Source organism: Simochromis diagramma, unplaced genomic scaffold, assembly GCF_900408965.1.
Source record: "Simochromis diagramma unplaced genomic scaffold, fSimDia1.1 OVJJ01000536.1, whole genome shotgun sequence".
Taxonomy (NCBI): domain Eukaryota; kingdom Metazoa; phylum Chordata; class Actinopteri; order Cichliformes; family Cichlidae; genus Simochromis; species Simochromis diagramma.
This window is the reverse complement of record NW_024387029.1, coordinates 201,066-219,822: the sequence shown is the minus strand read 5'-3', so window position 1 is coordinate 219,822 and position 18,757 is coordinate 201,066. Positions and strand designations below refer to the sequence as shown.

General features: G+C 43.1%; 1 pseudogene; it reads right to left on the bottom strand.

Moving 5' to 3' along the window:
* Positions 1 to 10,921: 10,921 nt before the first annotated feature.
* Positions 10,922 to 15,516, bottom strand: LOC120739461 (annotated as a pseudogene).
* Positions 15,517 to 18,757: the final 3,241 nt, after the last annotated feature.

The following is an 18,757-nucleotide window of genomic DNA, read 5'->3' as shown; positions in this document are numbered from 1 at the left end:
AGAGAGAGTAGGCAAACGTAGTATGCAAACGGCTACCAAACAGCCATCATAATTCGTCATACAATGAGAACAGGACAAATCAACAATTGACAATGACTAATTAATATTAAAATCTGTAACATAATGTATTGTTTGGAGTTTAGTCTGTTACTGTTGCTATTTTTACCATTTCTTCTTGGAGCAACTGTAACGCACATAATTTTCTTAGGGATTAATATTAAAGTATTCTGATTCTGATTGTTTCAGGATGACCTGCCATTATCCAATCACACATTTGCTTACCTGCATCTTTTGCTCGTTTCTCTTCCTCTTCTTTTCTCTTTTTTCTAAACTGAGCACCTGATGGCTTTGAACTTTTCTTGTCCATCTTCCATTGGTTTTAATTTTGCACTCCAGTATGAACACCCATCCCTCAACCCGAGGATCACCACAACATGATCTAACACACCTACACCTTAGTTCACAGATTCACTTTGTCTAGGGTGCATTTCTGAGATTTCACACAACCCAGGATTGAAATCATGAATACATAATGGGCTTGGATTTACAACATTATGAATGAAATGCGCTCTATTTGGAAGCAGGAGCACCCCCCACCCCCCCCCTTTAAATCATAAAACTGTAAATTTTAAATTGTTATTGATCCCTTTACCTCTTGTCCTAAAGTTTAGTTTAGTTCTTACTCTTCTTATATTTATTGTTTGTTTACTTGCAGTGCTGTAACTGGAGTCTCATCGTCTCGTCTCTCTATAAACTGGACTGTATGTAGCGGAGATGACAATAAAGTTTACTTTGACTTCAGCAGCGAGCAGGCGCACCGAGGGCTCTCGCGCTCACTTTTCACGTATAGAATTTCGAAAAAACATCGGTGCAAATTATAAGTCTGTATCATGATGTCTGGTGTTTTCGTGTTTGTTGGTTTGTTTTTATTTTGTTTTATTTTGCGAGTTGGTTATTAGATGCTGCTCCAGCCAGCCAGAGAATCCCCCGCCGCCCCGCCCTCTCCTCCCTGTGCCGCAAGCAGCAGGCGCACCTCGCAAACGGAGGAAGCTCTTACTCCCAGCAAATGGGCGATAGAAAACCGATCGGTGCTTATGTCATTCCCAATATGCGCTGGCTGACGTCGGGGCAGCATGGGTACGAGAATTTTTTTTTCTTCTGCCGATGCCTGTGATGCCGCCCCGGGCAACCGCCCGTGTCGCCCGTATCAAAAACCGCTACTGTTCATGAATCTGCTTTTAAAAGATTTGTTTTGTTTTGTTTTTTGTAATTTTTTTTTACTTTTTCAGTGAAGTAGCCTATTTTGCAACTAATAGTTTAGAGAAGTGTTAAAGAAAGCATAAATACAAAAAAAATCTTTCGTTTGTAAATAAGCCACTTAATTAGTTAAAAAAAATCTTTTTTTTGTCTCAGGCAATATAATTTTATAATAGCGATCCTTTCAATCCTTTTAGTGTTATTTAAGCTGAAGTGTCAGCTGATATGTCAGCTGTGTACTGATGTTAGTACACACATGTTTATTTTGTATTATTTCAACTTGAGTTTTTCATCAAAACGTTTTTGTTCTTCTTTTACAATCGAAGGATTTTACAGTGTTTTCATCTTGTACAAGAATGCATTAAATATATTATATATTTAATGCATATATGTATATAGTATTTTTTTTCATGTCGTTATTAAAATGCTTTGTTTTATTTATTTGTGTGGAAACGAGCACGTCTCATGTTTCTGCTGACTTTTATTTTATGGAGATCTGAAGCCATCTAGTGGTCATCCCAATATTTACACATCAGGTTGTATTATTGTGATTAAAATATTTTCTATTAGTGAAAAAACAAAATGAGGCTGTAACAGTTTTATTGTACAGTTGTGAGTTGGCTTTGTTTATTTTTGGTACTTTTGCAATAACTGTACTGATTTTTGTGTACGGATGGATGTGGATGACATCAAGCTGTATGCCAAGAGTGAACGAGACATCGATTCACTGATCCACACTACCAGGCTATACAGCAATGACATTGGAATGTCGTTCGGACTGGAGAAGTGTAGTAGGATGGTAACAAAGAGAGGGAAGGTAGTCAGAACTGAGGGGATTGAACTACCAGAAGGCAACATTGCAGACATAGAGGACAGTTACAAGTACCTGGGGATCCCGCAGGCAAATGGGAACCATGAAGAGGCCGCTAGAAAGGCTGCAACCACCAAGTACCTGCAGAGGGTCAGGCAAGTCCTGAGGAGTCAGCTGAATGGTAAGAACAAGATCCGGGCCATCAACACGTACGCCCTGCCCGTGATCAGGTACCCTGCTGGGGTAATAGGCTGGCCAAAGGAGGAGATAGAAGCCACTGACATAAAGACAAGAAAGCTCCTTACCATGCATGGAGGGTTTCACCCTGAGGCTGTACGCTAAGCGGAAGGAAGGGGGCCGGGGACTGGTGAGTGTCAGCACCACAGTCCAGGATGAGACAACGAACATCCAAGAATACATTGGGAAGATGGCCCCAACTGACCGAGTGCTCAGTGAATACCTCAGGCAGCAGAAACCCAAGAAAGAGGAGGGAGACGAGGAACCATCATGGAAGGACAGGGCCCTGCACGGTATGTACCACCGGCAGATAGAGGAGGTGGCTGATATCCAGAAATCCTACCAGTGGCTGGACAAAGCTGGACTGAAAGACAGCACAGAGGCACTAATCATGGCAGCACAAGAACAAGCTCTGAGTACAAGATCCATAGAGGCTGGGGTCTATCACACCAGGCAAGACCCCAGGTGCAGGCTGTGTAAAGATGCCCCAGAGACAATCCAGCACATAACAGCAGGGTGCAAGATGCTAGCAGGCAAGGCATACATGGAACGCCACAACCAGGTGGCCGGCATAGTGTACAGGAACATCTGTGCCGAGTATAACCTGGAAGTCCCGAGGTCAAAATGGGAGATGCCCCCAAGGGTGGTGGAGAATGACCGAGCTAAGATCCTGTGGGACTTCCAGATACAGACGGACAAAATGGTGGTGGCTAACCAACCGGACATAGTGGTGGTAGACAAACAGAAGAAGACGGCCGTAGTGATCGATGTAGCGGTTCCGAATGACAGCAATATCAGGAAGAAGGAACACGAGAAGCTGGAGAAATACCAAGGGCTCAGAGAAGAGCTCGAGAGGATGTGGAGGGTGAAGGTAACGGTGGTCCCCGTGGTAATCGGAGCACTAGGTGCGGTGACTCCCAAGCTAGGCGAGTGGCTCCAGCAGATCCCGGGAATAACATCGGAGATCTCTGTCCAGAAGAGCGCAGTCCTGGGAACAGCTAAGATACTGCGCAGGACCCTCAAGCTCCCAGGCCTCTGGTAGAGGACCCGAGCTTGAAGGATAAACCGCCCGCAGGGGCGTGCTGGGTGTTTATTTATATATATATATATATATATATATATATATATATATACACATTTATCCTGTTAACTTTTTTCTTTTTACTATATTTTATAAACATTTTGCTCTTACTATTTTTTTACTTACTATACTGCTCATTTACTGTCTGCTGCTCGTCAAATACATTTCATATAGATAAATTCATATAGATAAATTCAATAAATGTATGTTATAGATGCAGAAAAATGAAAAAACATGAAAGGTGTCCGCTCTGCTGATCCTGGAGCTGTTTGAAGTTAATGCCATCAACATGCTGGTGGATCTTTTGAACAGACTGATTACAGAGTCCTCAGAGTAAACCAGCAGTCATTCTGTTTGTGTTCTGTATACATACTGTGTGTGTGCTGCATGATTCAGTGCTTGTTACACCCTATTCAGAAACAACAGCACTCTTGAAATCAATTCCAACCTTCACTCCTCCCCTGTCGAGACAAATGAAGAGAAAATGAAACTTCTCCTGTTACAGTGAAAGAATATCAGTTGCTCAGAAAGTAAAATCAAGTTGCTGCATTTTACAGGGAGATTACACACTGTGTTCAAGTGGGAACACTGAAATACAGACAGAAGAATGAAAAACAAAATGATCAACAGGTTGGAGCTTACCAAAAACAAATGATCAAATAACTCACTAAAAATATCACCTAAATAACTGCAGCACTTATAACTATTAAAAGCTTTAATCCCTAATTCATAATTGGAGTAAAAATCTGCTAAATCTCACCATTATTGTTTCTTCTCCAGATGAAGAATCCAAGGGGGAGTAAAACAACACCTCCAACAACAGGACCAACAGGAAACTCTGAGGGAGAAACTGAAAAGGTTAAAAAATAAAGGCTAATTCCACTGCTAGAAGTTCTGAACTTCTGAATGTTTAATACAAGCTGATGGTATTCCTGCTGTAGGTGAAAAAGAAGGGGATTTTAAAGTATCTGTAGATCTCTGTTGCTTTTTTCAAAAATGCTGAGTACTGTAAATATTGCTTCAAATTAATTATGTATTTTTATTGTCACAGTAACAATATGTGAAAAGCTATCAAACTTTAAAGGACCCCTAAGAGTAATTGTTTAGCACCAGTGTTGTACAAATGCTACAATATTGGACCCATTGTCCATACAATATTTTAGCATTTGTACAACACTGGTGTTGATTATATCGGCTCATGCCTATGACCATTTTTGGTACATTTGAGAAACTTTAGTAGATTAAGGTTAAGTATCCTGATGATAAAATGAAAACATTCTCAATTAGATCTCTTTTTGCACTCATTTCCTTACATCTTAAATAATCGCTAAAATATTTCTACTAAAACTAAGGCTGCAAAATATTAAATATTATATTTACTTTTAATTTACTTAAGTTAAAATGTCGTCACTAAATGAATTCTGTTGAATAAATAATGTGATGAATTTGATTGAACCAACTCGATGATGTCACATTCTGTTCTGACAGAAGATGGCGCTAAACATGTTTTAAAAGCTTTAAGCACTTAAATCACACACGGACTATGTCAGTTTTTGAGAGCAGAGCTCAATGATGAGTCTGAGCTCAGCAGTACAGGAGCTAGGATTTTCAGGAAAATAATGGAGTGAGAGCAGTGAAACTGAGTGTGTTCATGAAAACACAAAGCAGTTGATAATGGAGAACAGAGAGGACTGATCGCAGGTTTAAACTGATCAGACTGATCAATACATGCTGACTGAAGAAGCTTATTTTTGTGTTTGAACCAAAAAGAAAAAAAATGTTTTGACATGTTTTACATATTTTAGCCATTTCAATTTGGTTGCAGGTCTCATAATACTAACAATAATAAATCATAATACTGGCAGTGTCACGTCCGGGGTGGTGGACGTGTGGAGTTGAAGATAGGACCCAAAATGCGGCAGCTCTGGTGCAGGTGAGTATTTATTGAATAGGAGTAGATACAAACAGAAATGGCGGGTGAACATGAAACTGGAAAACCTAAACTGGGCAAAACTAACAAAACAAACCAGAGCGAAGATGCGGGGAGTTATGAGGAAATACACAGAGAGACGGACGGAGAGACGCAGGGAGACCGAGGGGAACAACACAGACGAACCAGCCACGAGGACGGAAGACTCTCGGAGCAAAACAAAACAGGAGGCCCGGGGACCGACAACATAGGAGCCCGAACCGTTCAGGGGGCCGACCGTGCGGACGGCAACGGCGGCAATGTGGAAACAGTTCAGGGGGTCGACCATGCGGACGGCAACGGCGGCGACTCAGGCGAAGGGGGTCTGGGGGCCGCCCACGACGGCCATGGCGCCCGACCAATAGCCTGGAAAGTGGCCGGTTAACTGCAGACCCAGACAAGGCAGGACCAGGCGACGCTGGAGGCGAAGACACAGAGGCTGGACCAGGCGACGCTGGAGGCGAAGCAGAAGCTGAAGCTGGACCAGGCGAAGCAAAGGCTGCTGCAGGCGAGGATGATGAGGCCGCTGCAGGCGAGGCTGAAGACTCTGAAGCTGGACCAGGCGAGGCTGAAGACTCTGAAGCTGGACCAGGCGAGAATGGCGCTGCAGGCGGCGGCATGGAAGCCGGAGACGGAGGCTCTGCAGGCGGCGGTGCAACAGGTTGGACGGATCCCTTGGACCCTCCAGCGGCGACAGGAGATGAAGGCCGGACGGGCCCCTCGGACCCTCCAGCTGAGACAGGAGACGAAGGCCGGAGCGGTCCCACGGACCCTCCAGCAGAAGCCATCACAAAGCCAGCAGGCATGGAGTCCACTGGCAGACACGAAGGCAATTGGTGCTGAGCTGGGCACTAGCTCTGCCCAGACGGTGCTGACACAGAGTAGTTCTCTGAGGGCTGCTTAATCTTCAGGGGTCCAGAAACAGCTGGGGACTGAAACCTAGCTTCTGGGGAGGCCCTGGAGTGCATAACTGTGCCCGAAGCTGCAAAAGCGCGAGAAACTCCCTGATTGGAACTTAGATTACCTCCCTGCATAGATTGAATGTGTGAGACTGGTGACAGAATGAGTGACGGAGCTAGCGGTGACTCTGGAGCCTGAACTACTGGTGACACTGGAGGCACTGGAGCCTGAGCTATGGGTGACACTGGAGGCACTGGAGCCTGAGCTACGGGTGACACTGGGGGCACAGGGGACTGAGCTGAAAGTGACACTGGAGACTGAGCTGAAGGTGACACTGGAGACTGAGCTGAAAGAGAGTGGGCAGCCGACACTGGTGACTGAGCAGAGAGCGAGTGAGCAGCTGACACTGGAGACTGAGTGGCCAGTGCAAGGACTGGGAATCTTGTCAAAGTTGAGTGACACATGGATTCCACTCAGTATCAGCAGATTCTGGATACCAATGTCCAGGAATCAGTGACAAAGCTGAAGCTGTGCTGGGGCTGGATCTTTCAACAAGACAACGACCTGAAACACTGCTCAAAATCCACTAAGACATTCATGCAGACGAACAAGTACAACGTTCTGGAATGGCCATCTCAGTCCCCAGACCTGAATATTATTGAAAATCTGTGGTGTAAGTTAAAGAGAGCTGTCCATGCTCAGAAGCCATCAGACCTGAATGAACTAGAGATGTTTTGTAAAGAGGAATGGTCCAAAATACCTTCAACCACAATCCAGACTCTCGTTGGAACCTACAGGAAGCATTTAGAGGCTGTAATTTCTGCAAAAGGCGGATCTACTAAACTATCTACAGTGGGATGCCCAAACTTTTGCATCCTGCTGTATATGTATACGTATATATAAGTCTTATATATATGCATACATATTACTATCTACTGCATACAATGCAATAGATAGTAATGAGATTTATTGTTTATGAAGACAAGTGAAAAGAAAATAAGAACAGTGAATAAAAGCAGAAAAAAGCGACACTTCGACACTGTCCTTAAGTTGATAGACTGGTTTTTATGTTAGTAACAGGAGATCCTCTTTTTTTGTGTCTGTATCAGATGACAAAGATCTGATATCGGCTATGAGCTCTGCTGACATCTCACTAATTTCCCGTGTTTTTTGTCACCGTGTCTCTTTTCAGGTGTTCATATTTTGCAAAGGATGAATGGATGTGAATGGGATGATGAGACTGAAGAGATTAATGGGTTCAATCAGTATGGATATGATGGAGAAGGCTTTCTATCATTGGACCTACAGACACTGACATGGATCGCTCCAAAACCACAGGCTATCATCACCAAACTGAGATGGGATGCTGAAAAACCTAGATTAAATTACAATAAAAACTTTTACATACATGAATGCCCTGGGCTTTTAAAGAAGTATGTGCACTACAGGAGAAACCTTTTGCAGACAGCAGGTAAAATTACAGAATCTCATGTGAAGTTGTAAAAGAGAAAATTTATGGCATTTCAAAGCAGAGTCAAATTCAAACGAGAATCTAACAACTGCCTGTCTCTCTCCAGTTCTTCCTTCAGTGTCTCTCCTTCAGAAGTCTTCCTCCTCTCCAGTCAGCTGCCACGATACAGGTTTCTATCCTGACAGAGCCGTGATGTTCTGGAGGAAAGATGGAGAGGAGCTTCATGAAGGTGTGGATCTGGGAGAGATCCTTCCCAACAATGATGGGACCTTTCAGACGAGTGTTGATCTCAATGTTTCATCAGTCACACCTGAAGACTGGGAGAGGTACCACTGTGTGTTTCAGTTCTATAGTGTGAACAATGACATGATCACCAAACTGGACCGAGCAGTGATCAGGACCAATATGAGTAAGACTGGAGCATTTTTACACAGTAGTTATTAATACTACAGTATTAACGTAAAGCATCAAACTGAGTTGGCACTCAGTAGTTCCACATAATCGCTAGAATTATTTATTTAGAAGAGGACAACAAGATTCTCACCAAGCACTGTAATCATTCATCAATACCAGTTATTATAATACGTATAATAATATTAACATCAAAACCCTTGAAATTAATGGAATAAACTTTTTGTCTTGTGTACAAAAGACAGCAAACACAAATTACTCTCCTTTGTGCATTTGTCTCTGACTCTGTGACTTCATGTTCCAGGTCTGTAGACATGACCGCCCAATTATCTCTTCCTGTGTTATGTGTTATGTTGCTTGCTGTGTCTCCATGATCATCTTTTCACTCAAAACTTTCTCCCAGCTTGCTGTGGCAGATAAGCATGTCATGGCCCTGATTCTGTTTCTTCCTGTCAACTTTTCTTTTTTCTGCTCAGTTTTGCAAAGTGCTTTCACACAGAGTATTAATTGATTGATGATTTCTTTCTATAATGGTGTAAGTTGCTTGAGACAATATTGGATATGTTGACCTTTTACCAATTTTACCACATTTACTAATCAAATCTCTACTACTAACAACTCAGTAAGATGGTTCACTGAAGTGGGGACACATGATAGATAACTGAAGTGAGCAAAAAGTAATGAGGTACCAACTGTGGAACTGATAAATCTTATTATTTCAATCAGAGATATAAGATGCATCAACTACCAGGTCCTTACTGATTTGTTCTTCACTTATTCTTAAGTAACAGCACAAATCTATTATTAAAGTCCTTCCATATTCTATTCAACACAGAATCCCACTGACATTGGAGCTGCAATCGTTGTTCTAGTTATCGTTTCAATTGCAGTTGTGGTAATCGTGGCAGCCGTTACCAAAGAAGAAAGGTGAGATCTCAGTCGTGGAAATGCAGAGTTTATTTTTTGAATTTGTGTTTTAATCCATACTCCCAAATTTGCACTTTTTAAAAATATATACAGCCAGCTCAAAAATCAAAACACACAAACAGGTTATAGAATTTGGCATTTAGTATGTGAAGAAGAAATATGTTTTTTTTTAATGCAGCTGTCCAAATCCCATAAATCCCATCCCACATATATAATATAGATAAAACATAAAAAGTTTATAAGTTAGACAGATTAAAAATATGTTATATTTACTTTGTCACTTCATGTCATTTCTGATAATTATGTATTATTCATGGCTTTTTGCTAATGCTGCTTCTCTATATTTATCTTCTAACTGGTTTGACCGACACTGCTCACTTGTTGAGCGGGGCAGTGTTTGTAAACACAAAAAGATAATCACTTCGTAGTATACCTTTAAAAAGGCTAGAACATATCCAGACACAACAGTTCCAGACAGTAGATTGCCTTCGTGTGGCCGTCTTCACCACTTGGAGTAATGTTCCCACTCACCACATGGAAACGCTTACATCAAGTATGCCACAATGAATTTTTGAAGTGATTAACAATAACGGTGGAGCTACTCATTATTGAGTTCATGTTTGGAACTTTGATTTCTGTTTTGGGGAGTTTATGGTTTTTTTTGCAGTTGTGGTCCTAAACTTCTGATCAGCTTTAAAACAGCCTGTTTCAGTTTAAGTGTTGTTTTCAATAAATTGCATGCTCAAAAAATGTTTTGTCTCACTCTCATTTCTTCTTGTTGCGTGTTGAAGCTCTACTTGGAACCTTGTGAAGATCCAACCACGCAAAATATGATTTTTTTTGCCATTTTTCAACTGGTCTTTAAACTTTTGATCGGGACTGTATGACAAGTCGCACTGACAAAAATCTGCTGTGAGCCCTAAAGGGAGCAGCCAAAAGATTTACAGAGTCTCTGCTGCCATCTCTTAGACTTAGGATGAAAACTTTTTTTTTTTAAACAAATCAAGCTTTGAAGAAATGACAGCCATAAACCCATTTCCATTTCTGCTCTAACATTACTTACTACTCAAACATCCCCATAGTTTTATTTGTGTCAGGGACCTGGATCTGAGCGACCCAGGATCCATGAGCAGTTATGGACTGATATATAATGTATGTTTGCTGCACTGTACTGCTGTTCTTGTGTTCTCCATGCTTGTATGTATAGGCAAGTGGGTGTGTCTGTGAGTGTGGCTGAGCACTGGGTTTCAGGCAGGCCTGGTAGTTATGTCCCATCTGGGGCGATCGTGGCTCAAGAGTTGGGAGTTCGCCTTGTAATCGGAAGGTTGCCGGTTCGAGCCCCGGCTCGGACAGTCTCGGTCATTGGTGGTGGTCAGAGGGCCTGGTGGTGCCAGTGTCCGGCAGCCTCGCCTCTGTCAGTGCACCCCAGGGTGGCTGTGGCTACAATGTAGCTTGCCATCACCATTGTGTGAATATGTGGATGACTGGTTGTGTAAAGCGCTTTGGGGTTCTTAGGGACTGGAAAAGCTGTACATTTACAAATCAGGCCATTTACCCTCTGGAGGCTGGCCATGCCTGAAGCGGATGATCACACACACCTGCAGCTAATGAAGCCTCGTCGGGGAGTGTGGCCAAGCGCTCCTCGGCGCGGGATTGTTGTGTGAGACTCCACGTCAGTGGTCTTTGTGAGCCAAGTTAAATGAGTGCATACCCACAGTGGTTGAGTGTCCTGATGGTTGCTTCTTTGTTATTTTATCCAGGAAGGAGCGTAGAAAGACAAGAGCACAGGGTGCCAGGACACACAGGAGGGGAAGAGCACGGAGCACGGACTTGTGGGTGGAGGACACAACAAGGCAGTCAAGGGAACACATGGGGATTTATTATTCTGTGGATTGTTTATACCACTGTAAATAAATGCACTGTTTATCATAAAGAGTCCAGCATTTGGGTCCTTCTTCCTCACATCCCCACGGTTGGCCAGCACTAACCATGATAATTTGTGAGTCTACACAGTTATGAATCCACAGTACAAAGATAAATTCAAAACACAGTTTGCACTGAAATAATATACAAACACAGCCTTGTGTTTGCATTCAAGTAGTGAGCCATATAATGTCCATTCAACAAGTCAGCGAAACAATATCAGTGTGCAAATCAATCAATGGTAAATAAAAAACAAATGCATTAATACTTCAATATGTAAAGTCAAGGTCTTATAATTACGTCCTGTTTCAGGGTCCCCATTGTATTCCAGGTAATGGCTCTCTCCATTTCAACGCATAATCTACCAGAAGAACGAATGGTTATCACAAAGACTAAAAATCTTCATGTTAATAGCATAGATCACATAAGAAAGAATAACAGAATATGCTTTACTTACCAGATCGAAGAATTATGGAGAAATCTGAAACACAAAAAATTAATGTCTCTGTCCCCTTGTTGAACTCTCTCCTAACACACTTAGAGGTTTATAAAAACATTTATTCTAATACTGCTTCCACTTTGATTGTAATCTTAACACTTTTCCCTTGTTGTGTCAAAGTACTGAAATATACAGGAAATGACGCTCCAGCCTGAACAACATTATGTTCAATTATAGTTAAACAAAAGTAAAACTTCCGTCAACATAACCCTTATAAGACTAGATATCAGAATATAATGTAAACATCAGGTACGCAACAATACGTGACATACATTATTATACCATGTCATTATTTAACAAAAATGCAGAAGCAGTCCTGTGAGAATCTAAGTACACCCTTACTGCTTCAATAGGAGTTAAGATAGTAAGTAACAGCCAGATGCTGCTAATTAAATACATGTGATTAACTGATTATAAGTAAGTGTGAACACCTATCAAAGCAGAACAATTTTTTCAGATTGCTGGTCTGGAACATTCATTGTCAATCATTTTATTCTGTTCATTCACTGTATTGTGGGAAACCATTGCCAAGCTTTGCAATGTGTGGACATTCTAGCAAATTCACTAGAAGGGCAAATGGTGTGTAAGGTTGTGGCGTAGTCCAAGATGCAGACAAGGAAAACCATTAACTTAACTGAAACTAACTTATATTGTAGTTGTGGCAGCAAACAGATAATGCTGTAGGAAACGTAAGTTCAATAATCCAAAAAATAGCATGGAGCAACGCAAGGACCGACAAACAGTACAAAACCACAATGAACAGTTGGAGACAGAGAGAATAAATAGAGCCATAGGACAACAAGCTAAAAATTAAGACGGACTTTTGCGAGATCTCGCAAAAGTCCGTCTTAATTTTTTTTTCTCCCATATCCCCTGCGGGGCTCCGTAACAAGCACATGGCCAATAGGTGGGAAAACAGCTGACAACAATTAAGGAGGACAAGACATGGAAAAATTAAACAGCACACAGGGGACAAAGACTAAAAAAATAAAATGGGACATAACAAAAAACGGAAACACAAACAGGGATGACGATGACTTGACAATGGGAACAGAGAACTGCTGATAACTGTAATAAGGAATTAATACAAACCAGAAGTCAAGAGCACAACCCAGCTAATCATGGTATTAAGAATAGAGATTAAAACATAAATTGTCACTCTAAGGGGAACTAGAAACAAACACAAAGGAGAAAACAGCCTAAGCAAAAGCATAATATTAAACCAAGCCTAAATTAGTTAAAACAGAGGACAGACAGAAATTGTAAGAATGGAAAACGCTGGTTGAAAACCCAGGATCATGACACTGTGCCATGTTCACACAAAAACAAACAAACCAAGAGCTAGATTTTTTACTTTACAGGCCTCAGTTACCATTCTAATGTTAAAGCTGATAACAAAACAATTAGAAAAAGACTGAACAAATAGTTTTAAAGGATTACCAGGAGATAGTCTCTTCTCATTAAAAAGAGTAAAACAGCAGAACTTAGGTTTCCAGTGCTTAGGACAGATAAAACTCTGGCTGTCTTCCATAATGTGTCTTCTGGCCCGTTTCCCTCTGTTTGTCTCCACCCTCAACTGGTTGCAGCAGATAACTGCCCCTTCCTGAGTTTGGTTCTTCCTGTCAAAAATGTGTTTTTTTCTTCCCAGTGCCACCAAATGCTTATTCATAGGTTGTCGACAGATTTTAGGGGTTTCCTCTCTATTATTTTGAGGTCTCTGACTTACAACATAAAGCGGGCTGAGTGTTGTTGTGACTTGGTGCTATATGAAAACAGTTGAATTGAATTGACATATGTCATGTTATGTTGTTCATCTCACATTGAACAACCAAATGTTAATTTTTGTACTGACCTGAGGTTCTATTTATATAATGTATATAATGTGAAGATTTGAGTTAAATGTTTTGTTTGCTTACCAGTATTCGTTTTGTAAAAGTGAACTCCAGTTAAACAACAAAGGATGAGAGCAAGAACCAGTGCAGCGATGGGGGAGTACTTCAATGTCTCCAAGTCTTCTGGAAAAATAAAGAAAGTTTTTACTCAACAAATTATCTAACTCAGTTTTTATTTCAAATGAATGTAACTCATGCTTACTCTTTTGATTGCTTTCGTCAACTGGAATTGCAGACACAAACAAACAAAGTGTTAATCACCATATCCAGTCTTCAAAAATATATAATGACTTAAGTCTTGACATCAAATTTATGTTATACTGCAGATAGTCACCACAGGTTTGGTTCAATTCATATCTGATTCATCATTAAAGTTTTTCTGTTGAAATAATTTTAATTTGGGGTATTTTAAACTGATGAAAATTCTATAAATGATTGTAGATAGCAAACAAACTCAAACCATAATCTTAAACCTTAGATATAAAAAGTTAAACCAACAACTGAACAACAAATTAAATCTAACTCTCTTTAATATTTTAATATATGTTTGTTCTTTTAACTTTTCTTTCACAACATCATGAATGCTTTGGATTTAAATGAACTGTTTTTGGTGGTAAACTGAATCAATAAAATGTTATAATCGTTTAATGAAAATACCATATACATATACAGATCACCTGTAATCTTGTACACGATGAAAACAAGGACTATGATGAGCAGAACAAAAAAAAAAAACCACGGAAACTTTGATGTAATAATCACCGTTCTCTTCGGGACTTGTACAGATTAAATAATCTGGAAAGACAAGACATCCATCAATCCAAAGTTGTGTATCTGTATAGATGTATAACAGTTATTACATCCACACTACCACACAAAAAAATGCTTTTCCATTTGTCTGCTGGTCTACTTCTTTGCCAAGGATTTATAATGAAAACATGAAGCATGTAGATTTCTTAGGTTTAAAGCTATTACTTTCCCAAGATCTGGTCCTGATCACACACACTAAATCCATTATTTTGGGCTTCACTCTTACCTCTGTTACTCTTGATCACTTTTTGGTCCAGTTTGATGATGATGTCTTCTTTGACAGCAGAAAGCTGAAACACACAGTCATACCTTGACCAGTCCTCAGGTGTGACTGATGAAAGTTTTAGGACTACATTAATTTGGAACGTCCTGTCCTGATTAGGGTATATCTGTTTACAGTCTGTGAATTGATAAAGTTTTTTTCCATCTTTCCTCCAGAACATCACGGCTCGGTCAGTATAGAAATCTGTAGCGTGGCAGCTGACTGGAGAGGAGGGAGTCTACTGGAGGAGAGGCACTGAGGGCCAGTCTAAAGAGACCAGAATAAGGCATTATACCTTAATAGAACACAGCTTTGTGTTTTGCATATATACTCCTTTATTCCTTTCATTTGAAATTAAATGAATAACCCCTGTAGATATTGTTTCCCCAAAACAGCGTTATGTGATGGAAACCTACCTGTTCATTGTAGAAAATGTTTTCCATAGCCCAGATACTGTTTCAGCCATTTAGAACACACATTTGTGAGGTAATGGTTAATATCTGCTATTCTAATTTGCTGATTGTCTAACTTGTGTTTGACAATGCTAGCACAAGGAGTTGAAATGAGCCATGTCTGTGTCTCCTGGTTAAATTCCATAAGGTCTTCTCCATCATAACCATATCGATCAAAACTTCTGACCTCTTCAGTCTCATTGTCCCATTCACATCCATACATTCTCTGAAGGGTGTGAACACCTGAGGGACAGAAGGAAGAAAGAAGAAGATATCAAAGCAAGCTTGTTCTGCTTGGGCAAAGCAAAAGCTTCTGAACATTTTAGCTTTACAACAATACCTTCAGTTTGGCTGCAACTCCTTCTCAATACATTTAATGTGTCTTTAAAAAAATGTTGACTATGAAGACACTCTTGAGTGTACAAGTCGTTGTGTTCTTGATTGCTTTTCATGAATTCTTTAAGCCAGTTTGGTTTTGGTTCTGCTTTGTTGAGGTTGGTATTGCAGTGCACCAGCTCAGTTTCATCAGCCCACAGGACACCCACAATGTCTTGGACTCCAGATGATTCAATGAAAATCAACTTCAGGGAGTGTTTCACTGCATGAAATAAATAAATAAAAATATTATAGATTTGAGGTTGTTTTATATGTTTATTTCCATTTTGCTTAAGAAAAACAAGAGTGCAATATTTTTCCTGTTTTAAGAATAGTATTTATTTTAAATATCTAAAAGTAATTTCAATATATTTCCTCGTTCAAGAAATCAGAAATACAGACACACACACACACACACACACACACACACACACTCTGCTAAAAAAGCATGTCTCCCGTTCTCGTCTGATCTCATCTTGTCACAGTCTAGCTGGCAGCCCGTGGGGAGATGGGGAAATAGGACCCAAACGCCGGACTCTTCAGTGCAACAGTGTTTATTTACAAGGTGGTGAGGTAAACAACAATAAATCCCCAGTTTCCCAGACTCCCTTCTTCCCAAAAGTCCCCGTGTAGTGCTCTCTGCCCCAGTGTCCCTGCACTCCCCGTGCTCACTGCTCCTTCTCGTCCCACACTCCTCCTGAGGGGAAAACAATAGAGGCAGCCGTTACACACTTATCCCAGCAGGCATACACTCACACTTGACTGTGCTTGAAGACTGACGTGTAATCAAACGCAATAATCCAGCGTCGGTGGAAGCTCCATCGCTCATCTAAATAGCTCCCCCGACGAGCCCAGATGAGGAGCAGGTGTGCGGCAAAGACTTCGGGTGTGGCCAGCCCTCAAGTCAGGCCACGCCCCCAGGGCTGAAGGTGCCTGTAACTTGGCCACAGAAGAAAGGCAACACACAAACACACACATACCTGCCTACATACAGATGTGCACAGGGGGAGTGCAGACAACACACCAAATAATAATAATAATAACAATAACAACAACAACAGTCATAGTCCCCACTGCCCACGGACCCCGTGTCACGGGTAATGGGAAAGCACGGACTCAGTCGCGGAGCTCAGGATGCAAAGTACACAGTGCGTTTATTTACAGTGCCCAAAAACAGTTTCAAAACATAAAGTTAAGTGCAAAGTCCAACAGTGATCTTCTCCAAACTCCCAGTGGTGCACAGGTGAGTTTCCAAAGTGATTCTCAGAGTGTGTGTTCTCCTCCAATAGCTTAATCCACGGGCTCCTTCTCTCCAACCTCCAGCTCTGTATCTCTTCCTCCTATAAACGAGCAAAAACAACAGGTGAGGAAGCTAGCCGGCTAAAGCTAAGCTGCAAGTCACAAAACACTCTTTATTACCGAGCTTCAAGTACAATCCAGCGTCGACTGCCATCTGGACACACAGTTAAATACCTCAGCCCACAACGAAGGATGATCAGTGACAGCTGGGTGGCAAATTAGGTGCAGGTGTGTCAGCCACTGGGTGGAGGAGAGAGAGAGAGAGAGAGAGAGAGAGAGAAGCACACACACACACACACACACACACACACACACACACACACACACACACACACACACACAGGCAGGTCGCCCCGGGAAGGACCGTCCGACCATGACAGTACCCCCCCTCTAATGGGAGCCTCCGGGCGACCCACGAAACTTGTCAGGGTGCCGACGGCGGAACTCTCTCACCATACCGTGATCGAGAATCGCAGACCGCAGCACCCAGGAACGCTCTTCCGGACCGTACCCCGCCCAATCCACCAAAAACTGGAAGCCCCTACCGCGGCGCCTGGCGTCCATTATGCGAGTAATGGAATACGCCGGAGCGCCAGCGATATCCCGGGCGGGTGGTGGGGGCCCGGGAGGCGGGCACAACGGGCTGGTCCGGACCGGCCTAATTTGAGAAACATGAAACACGTTGTGTACCTTCATGTTGTGCGGGAGGGCCAGTCGGACAGTCACTGGATTCAGGATGGCTTGCACAGAAAAGGGTCCAAGGAACCGGGGAGCCAGCTTCTTGGACTCAGTCCGCAGACTGATGTTCCTAGAGGAAAGCCATACCTGCTGGCCCACCCGATAGGCCGGTGTAAGGACACGGCGGCGGTCAGCCAGTCTCTTGTTTTGTGCGCTCGTACGCAGTAGGGCCGCTCGAGTCGCCCGCCAGATCCGTCGACAGCGCCTCATGTGATGTTGGACGGAAGGCACGGCCACCTCTCCCACTGTGATGGAGAGGAGTGGGGGTTGGTACCCCAAGGATGCTTCGAAGGGAGAGACGCCTGTAGCGGCCGACGTGCTGGAGTTATGGGCGTATTCGGCCCACGCCAACTGCTCACTCCATGACGACTGTTTGGAGGAAACAACGCAGCGCAGCATGGCCTGCAGCTCCTGGTTCGCTCGCTCAGTCTGCCCATTAGTCTGCGGGTGGAAACCAGAAGACAGGCTGACCTGGACCCCCAGCTCGGTACAAAACATCTTCCACACCCGAGAGGTGAACTGGGGCCCACGGTCAGAAACAATGTCCAGAGGAATGCCGTGAAGGCGGAAAACATGCTGGGTCAAGAGCTGGGCAGTCTCTAGAGCGGTGGGAAGTTTGGTAAGGGCAACAAAATGGGCAGCCTTAGAAAAACGGTCAATGATGGTGAGTATAACAGTTTTACCAGAGGACGGAGGGAGGCCAGTGATGAAGTCCAGAGCGATGTGCAACCACGGCCGGCTGGGGACAGGCAGTGGTCTGAGGAGTCCCGATGGAGGGGAGTTGGACGTCTTATTTCGGGCGCACGCAGGACATGCAGCCACATACTCCCGGACGTCCTGAGAGAGAGAGGGCCACCAAAACAGTCTTTGTAAAAAGGTGACAGTTCGGTTCCTGCCCGGATGGCAGGTAAACCGTGCGGTGTGTGCCCAGTGGATGACCTTACCCCTGACCGCTGAGGGAACGTACAAGCTACCTGCTGGACCGGTGCCGGGGTCGGGATCTTGTCGCTGAGCATCTTGGACCACCCTTTCTATCTCCCAGGTGAGGGTCCCCACAATGCATGAGGCTGGCAGAATGGGCCTCTCCTTCTCCTCAGGGTCCATGTCTGGCGCGAACTGGCGTGACAAGGCGTCTGGTTTCGTATTCCGGGACCCGGGCCTGTAGGTAATGGTTAGGTTAAACCGTGCAAAAAACAATGCCCACCTGGCCTGTCGGGCGTTCAGGCGCTTAGCCGCTTGGAGGTAGGCGAGGTTCTTGTGGTCCGTCCACACGATAACAGGATGTTCGCTCCCCTCCAACCAGTGCCGCCACTCCTCCAGCGCCAACTTGATGGCAAGAAGCTCCCGGTCGCCCACGTCATAATTCCTTTCAGCCTGAGTGAGCCGACGGGAGAAAAAGGCACAGGGGTGTAATTTACCTGCCTTGCGCTGAGAGAGAACCAC